We start from the raw sequence: 7,639 nt of genomic DNA on the forward strand, positions 1-7,639 counted from the left end.
GGATGATGTGTTTGATGGCCATTGTCGGTGTGGAATAGGTATAGAGAAACACAATTCTCTTTTAAATGGTTGTTTGGTTTTGTTTCGTCAATAAAGATTCTCTATTGAGGCTCAGTACATGTTTTTTAGCCTCGCCAATGATTTTTGCAGGTTATCCATGAGCCGAACAATTTGTTTCTAGTATTCAGAATAGAAATCGGTGTTTAGACGTGTCAGAAGTGATGCGTTTGACCCGGGGAAGCTGAGAGTACGGCAGGTGACGTTTAAGTGGCTGTGCCCTCTCTACCGCCTCAATACCCTTGGAATGGGGGATGGATGTATATAACTCTGTAACATCAATTGTGCAAAGCCAGATTTCAGACCCTACAGGGATTGCAAGCCCCTGTAGAAGATGCAGAAGGTGTGTTGTGTCTTGTAAATAAGTAGCCCCAGACTACTATAGTTTGAAGAAACGTGTCAAGATAGTGCCCCAAAGGTTCGTGCAACGAACCACAGCCAGATACTATGGGTCTCAAAGAAGGATCTTGAAAAGATTTGTGTATCTTAGAAAGCATGTAAATTGATGGGTGTCTTGGATGCCATGTATAAAGAAATTCCAGAGTTTTACCAGAGATCCACGCCATCTCCATTGCATGTGTCAAAGTCTTCATGAGAGTTAGTTACAACTCCTCTGTAGGATCATGGAACAAGGGTTAATAGGTAGTTTCATCCTGTAGACTCATTTCAACGTTAGATTCATAGAAACTGTGGTCCATCACAACCATTGCACCTCCCTTCTCTGCTGGAAAAAAAGTCACGGATGTGTGCTTAAGTAGTGACTTGAGAGCCATTTTTTAAGATTTAGACATGTTTTGTAGTTTAGCAGAGGGTACCAATAAATGTGACAGATCTTTTTTGACTAAAGTTTCAAACAAATCAATAACCTTATGGGAAATGGGAGACATGAATGTGTTCTTGGGGATAAATTCCAGGTAAGCCGAAGGGTCTGCAACTCTGCCACTGTTAGCCTGATTAAGAAAAAAATAGCGGAACCTTAGCTTTCTGGTGAATTTAATTGAGTGCAATCTCAGATTCCAAGGGATTGGTCTTGATAGTAGGGACAAATGATGTGCCCTTATTTAACACAGATATCTTAACATGTGATAATTGGGTATAGGATATGTTTATGACATTTGTTTCTTTTGGCGTCTGCCTGTTCCTGCTGGTTTGGCTGAATCTATGACCTCTGCGGGTTTTGTTGCTTTGGATTGGCTCACCAGTACAGTTCATGGAGGATTGTTGGCTGTGCACGGCTGGTGTCTAAAAAGGAATCCTTGGTGGTAGATGATGTGCTAGGAATCCCTTCAGGGGTGGCGGATGTCACGGTAATAGAAACAGGTGCACGAGTGAGCTGAGTATCACTGATGGAAACTAAACTCTTTTCCGAGGATGTAGTTCCAGATGGTTTATAATTGCGTTTCTGCACATATACCTCTGCCCAGGAGTACACTTCATCAAGTTTAAAATCTAGCATAGATGTCCAGTTTAGTGTTGATCTCCTTTAAATTAGTCTTCCAGTGCTCAGATTCAATGTGCTGGCAAAGTGTATCTTGTAGTTCGCAAATTTTTTGGTCTAAACCCACAAGTACAGATGACAGCTCTTCAACAATAAGTAAAATAAGGTAAAGCGAGCACATGTTAAATATGGAATACTATTTGTCCATACATATTTTGTTCATTTTGAACATCATAGGTTTTCTCAGTAGACGTAATCCTCTCAGTATCCTGCTCGCCTTATGATACTGGATTATTGTAGTGGCATGAAGCCGTTGGTGGATCTCCCTTCGCATAAGGTATTCAGGTTGCCTAAGCTGATGGGAAACAGCTGTTAATGTGATTTAAGTGTTTTAGGGTGCCTTTAAACCAGAGCGCATGCTCTTGGTATGTTAATGGAATTTCAATATCCTCGAAAGGAATGTATTCCTCTGGTGGTTCATCTTCTTTGTAGAAGTGAAACCCTTTTGTTACTGGATTTGCTTCAGGAAAGACCATCCAGGAAGACTACCTCAGTCTGGTGATATTTATGTGCCTCAATCACTACCACCTCTTGCTGATAGGCTACTTCATATAAGTTTTATAGTGATGGCTTTCCGTCAATTTTCTGAAATGCTTATAGCATCCTTGTCAGTTTCATTAAAACCTGTTATGTTGACAGCTTGTAGGGCGTCATTACCTATAGCTTCATTTGTCCCAGGTTTGTTATCCCTGTTTAGGGACATTTTTGTTGACTGAAAGTTTGCAGAGCAAGTTTCAAGGAAACAAAGATAAGGTGCACAATATTTTGGAACACTGTATCCTTCAACCTTGAATAAACCAAAATGCTAATACATAGGATTTTCGTCCTACTAAGCTATGGCAGATTTTTTACCCTTTTACCCACTCCAGACTTCTATTGAAGTTTTTACGGAAAAAGGGGTCTCTGAGAAAAGCACAACTGAGTTACTTTTGTATCTACCGTTAAATTAGTGCCTTACCAAACGGTGGGCACCTTGTAATGTAGTTCCTATATTCCCTATAGGCTCTGTGCATTGGAATAAAATATCCTATAGATTTGACGTAAGACTTAGGTTAGTAGGTCTCTATCGAATAGACTAAACTTAATTGTGAGTGCCAGCTAGCTCAGAGGTCACTACAAACGTTCTCAAATTCACAAGAAGGGATTAGTTTCTGACAACCGCATAAACATGACAACTTTGTTTCCCGAGACTAAGAATATATCTCTCAGAGTCGTGGAAACAATAGATAAGTATTTCACTCAGTCAATTGTGCATGCTTCGTTTTTACAGAGTTTGCAGAGAAATAGTGAGATGGGCGTTTAAAAAAAATTATATTAATATAAAAATACACACATAAATAACAAAGACTAAAATATTCAACTGATGCTTCTAAAGTATGCCTTCCAAATGTACCTAAACTAGGTCTAGTACAAGATAAGAAGTAAGTATGGTCTTTAGCATATGTTTAGTTTTTGCCAAGAATCTACCAAAGGTTTCTCTAGGTTCTAATCAGTTCCATACCTTAGAATGAATGCGGTAGGTATCTCTGATTTGGGACTCGATTTCCCAACACTCCGCAAGGGGAATCAGAAACACTGGAGCTGAATTTCTCAGCAGAGGAGAGTAGCTTCCTGGTCAGTGTGTCAGCTGGATAGTCGGCTTCCTTCGGCACTTGCTGTAGCGAGCTGCGTCGGGCAAGTAGGTCGTCAAACTGCTCCGAATCACTGTACTTTGCTGTAGCAAGTGAAGGTATATTTATATCTTGAAGATGTATAGGAATGCCATTTTTGACGTAAAGTCGGACACATGAACGTCATGAATGAACACCTAGGGACTAGTTGTTCATTGTAAAAGTAACTGAGTTCTTGTAGAAATCAATATTCAAGCAAGGGGAAGTCCCTAACTGCTTAAGCTGGTTTTCCAAGAAATCGTTGTGACGTTTGGTGAACGGATGGAAGTAGCCATGCCTGTATTTGGGCTGCATGGACTACGCCTAAATAAGGGCTTGATTTTTATGCCTATATAAGGGCACCGTGAATTGTACCTATATAAGGGCATGAATCAGGAAAATCCATTCGGAATCTAAAACGACATACACAAGTGGGTTTTTTGAATATGGAGGTATTGATTACTGTTCCATCCAGTTCAATGTTGACGTCCAGGAAGGCATTGTGTTGATACATCTATCTGCCAAACCGAGGGTATTGAGGCAGTAGAGTGCGAGCTTTTACGTCAGGAGGATATGCATGCAAACAAAGTTTTTCTACTTCAGTTATTACAATTTTCTCTGTTTCCTAGATACTTTCATTGGAAGCAGAAATGTTACCTTCAGACCAGCAAGAGCTCAAATATTTTTTCTGGGGTATGCCAACATTTTCTTTTTTTTTGGTCCTAATTTAACCACAATATGCTCCATAATCAAGAAGTGGTTTCTCTGTCCTTTATCAAATATTGGAAGGCAGATTTTTACCGGTCTGGTCACACCCCCAGGGCAGAGAAGGATACCATGTATCTCCAGATCCACACCTTCACATACTTGAAAATTTGATAGACCACGGTATTCCCTCTTTTGAGGTAATATGAATTTTTATGGTCAATTGTGTCCCCTAACGTAGACCCCAACGGCTCCATGTACGTGCTTCAAGTACATGTATGTTCCCTCCACTTCCAGCTGTGAAGACGCAAATACATTTGCGTCCAACGTTAACATGTCCTCTTTCAGATCCACCATGAATGGGTTGGACATTCAGTTCCTAAGTATGCCGTGCCACCGTCTTTACATGGTGCACTTTCACGTTTTTCTGGCTCTGACGAGTTAGGCCCTGATTCCTGCTACCGAGCCCTTTCTGCCTTCTGCCTTTGAAAACTGCAGCCTGGACCTGCATCTGTATTCCTGACCTTTGCCTTACTTCCTGCGCGGCTAGCGGTGCCTGGCTCGGCCTGCTTGCCTGCCAAGACTGTATTCAGCCTTCAAGTTATCTGCTCCGCTCCACGAAAATACATTCCTGTCTAGTAGTTTAGGTAAACATCCTTCCCAGCTACAGAGCAAAGGGCCCGGCCTTTCTGTCTCCATGCAAGTAATTCATAGCTCCTGTTACCATGATAGGCCCATGCCCCCTCGCTTTACACGTAGACACGTAGTCACATATGCACGCACTAGCAGTCAGTATAGAATAGCCTCTGCCCAAGAGACCTTTCCTTCTAGATAATACAGTTCCTCAAACACAAGATACTAGATATGATTTGGGTTTAGGTTGTTCTGACACGCCAGACTTCTGTCTCCTTGTATAGCGCAAATGTCAAGTCCCCTTCACCCTCCAGTTCCACGTCAATTACACGTCATGCTGCTGCGCGCGCATCTCTGCCACACATTTCTGCTGACTCTGCAGGATTCTTCTATGGATCCACCTACTCATGCTAATCTTATGTGACGTTTCTAGCACACACCTCCGTGTACGCCCTCGTGCACGCCTCCTGTTACGCACATGTGTTCTTATCTCTCTTCTCTCAGCTGTTACGCCTTCTGCATTCATAATCACTATAATGCATTGACTATATATATGATATCCTGTTAATAAAGCATTGTACATGTCCATGCCCATGTCCATGTCCATTTCCCTTCCTGAACCCTTGTGGTGATGGAACATGATACCTGGTTCGAACCAATTCCTTTTTAAGGAATAAAACCCCTTATAACCTCAAATGCCACGGACTCTGCCTCTTATTTTTGACTGAGTTATTCTTATTGAACTTTACCGCATAAATGAAGTATAGGTAATTTAAATTTACCACATAATTGGCGCCCGAATAGGGACCCCTCCCCCACCTTACGCGCCGGTGGTGCGTTGCAGGCCTAGCCCCCTGCCACAGCCATGAAGGACAACTACGCGTACCCGCAGGATTTCCTGTATCTCCCTCAGGCCAACGGAGGTGACTGAGGCTGCGATCGACACCCAGACGAGGCGGTGAGGAGTGCGGAGGATCCCGACCAGAGCCCAGCCGAGAGAGAGCAAGGTCCGAGGTATTCAGAGGCCCACCAGTTCCGATGTTCCGAAGTACCTACGTCACGAATCGAGTCCAGTCCAGTCCAGTCGAGTGTCGAGTTTCCGAGGCCTTCCGTTTCCGTGCTTCCCGGTGAGTACCGTTGCTGGGGACGCATCTAGACGGATGCATTAGTTTGTGTCCGGTCAAGACGGGTTTGGGTACACAGACCCGGTCTGCACTGTTTAGCGGTGTATCTGTACTGTTTAGCAGTATATCTAGTATGCAGGTAGCTAGTTTTATTCTAGTTATTGTTGTTCGTTTTCAAAATGTTTAAATGTGTTTTAATGTCGTGGTATGAGTGAGTGTTTGATTTTCATTACTGTGTTTATTGTATTAGTGGTGTCCAAATACGAGTAAGTATCAAGTACCAAGTATCACGGCTGAAAGATGCCGCTGTTTTCAAAACTGAAACAGATAGGAACTAGAAAAGGGATACTCGAGGAAGCTGTTCCCATCCCACCCAGGGACACTCCCGGATATTTTATGTACCACAAACACGGCTTAGATGCTGTATTATATCTCGACTTATGGGTGGATTACACCAAAGATTTAGCAGAGAACCAGAGATGGCCCGTTACAGGGACATGGGATGCCGAGTGCATCATGAGAGTAGAAGAAGCTTTATGGAAAAAGAAAGCCAGACAGTCACAGAAAGATGCCATTGAATTATGGCGTAAAGAATCGCACAGATGGACAGAGAAAGCACTCAGAAAAGCAGAGAAAAGTAGAGAGGATTCTGAAAAAGCTAAAGAAAAGGGACTACTAGAAGAAGGAGAACGAGTAAGAATGGAACAACACGATAGACGTAGTAATGCAATTATGACAGGATTGTATCCAGTCCTGGCCGAGGGCCTGCCCAAGGCGACCCCGGAAACACCGAAAAATCTGCCCCCTCCATTGGTTCCGACTAAATTACGTCACAAGACCACAAAGGATATTTTCCTTTCTTCCTATTTAAACGATGTAGCTCCCGAATATATCAATGTTCCACCTGCACGCATACCACCCCCTGACCGCCATCCCCAACGACAGGACACTCCTCCACCACTTCCTGCAAATCCCATTAACCCTATTAATCCGCAAAATCCTTTCGGGCCTGACATGGCCCTACCGACAGATCATGCTCAAGCCTCCGCTTCAGGAGGTGCATCAGGAGGTTACCGTACTCCGCCACCAGTACAGCGATTAACTGTCAGAGAATTAGCAATGCAACGTACTCCGAAAGCAGCCACAACTGAAAGGCTTAAAGAATATCTTACAGACTGTAGATATGATCCAATACCAGGCCAAGACGGTTGCATGATACTAGCCTCAATACGTATAAGACGTGCTGCAAACTTTTTAGTTCTATTTCCAGGAATGGCAGACTATCTAGACAGGATATATCATTTTGTTCAGACTGGGGAGGGTCAGGAATGTATTCAAGAGGCCATGGCACACCAGAAAGTAGACACTCAAGGTTTAATATTAAGATTCCTCATAAACTGTTTCATAAGAGAACGAGACCGGCCTGGTGTAAATAAAGACGAGATGGAGGTACTAACTACATGGGGTCAGAATATTGCAGACGGAAAACATGATAGACAGAAAAGTATAGAGCACATGTACAGAAAAATCCGTAAGGAAATAACAGTATTTCATGAAAGACAGAAAGCTGAAAGTGAAGAAGATGCTGACAAGAATGAATCCTCACAGGAGGATGAGCCAGAACATACAAGAACAATAGCCTATGTAGGGAGGGGTAGACCCTTAAATAAACCGGTACGTCCAGAAAGTAAGAGACTTTTTCACACTGCTATGTTAAATCCAAAGACTCCTGAACATTTGTTTCAGGCTACCGATAAAATACTTCGTGAACGAATGGGGTACCATGTACTCAATTCTATGGATGAACAAGAATTAGCCAGGTCAGCAGTACAATGGGCTGAAAATTCTGATAAATATAGTGATGACGCATTAGCGCAGACCTTTTTGAATCTTTCCCCAGACGAACAGCGACTAGCTGGTATGTACATGATACAACATCTCCTTATATTGTATAAAAGCCAACATTCTGATCC

This window comes from Lissotriton vulgaris, chromosome 1_2 (genome assembly GCF_964263255.1).
Source record: "Lissotriton vulgaris chromosome 1_2, aLisVul1.2, whole genome shotgun sequence".
NCBI lineage: Eukaryota > Metazoa > Chordata > Amphibia > Caudata > Salamandridae > Lissotriton > Lissotriton vulgaris.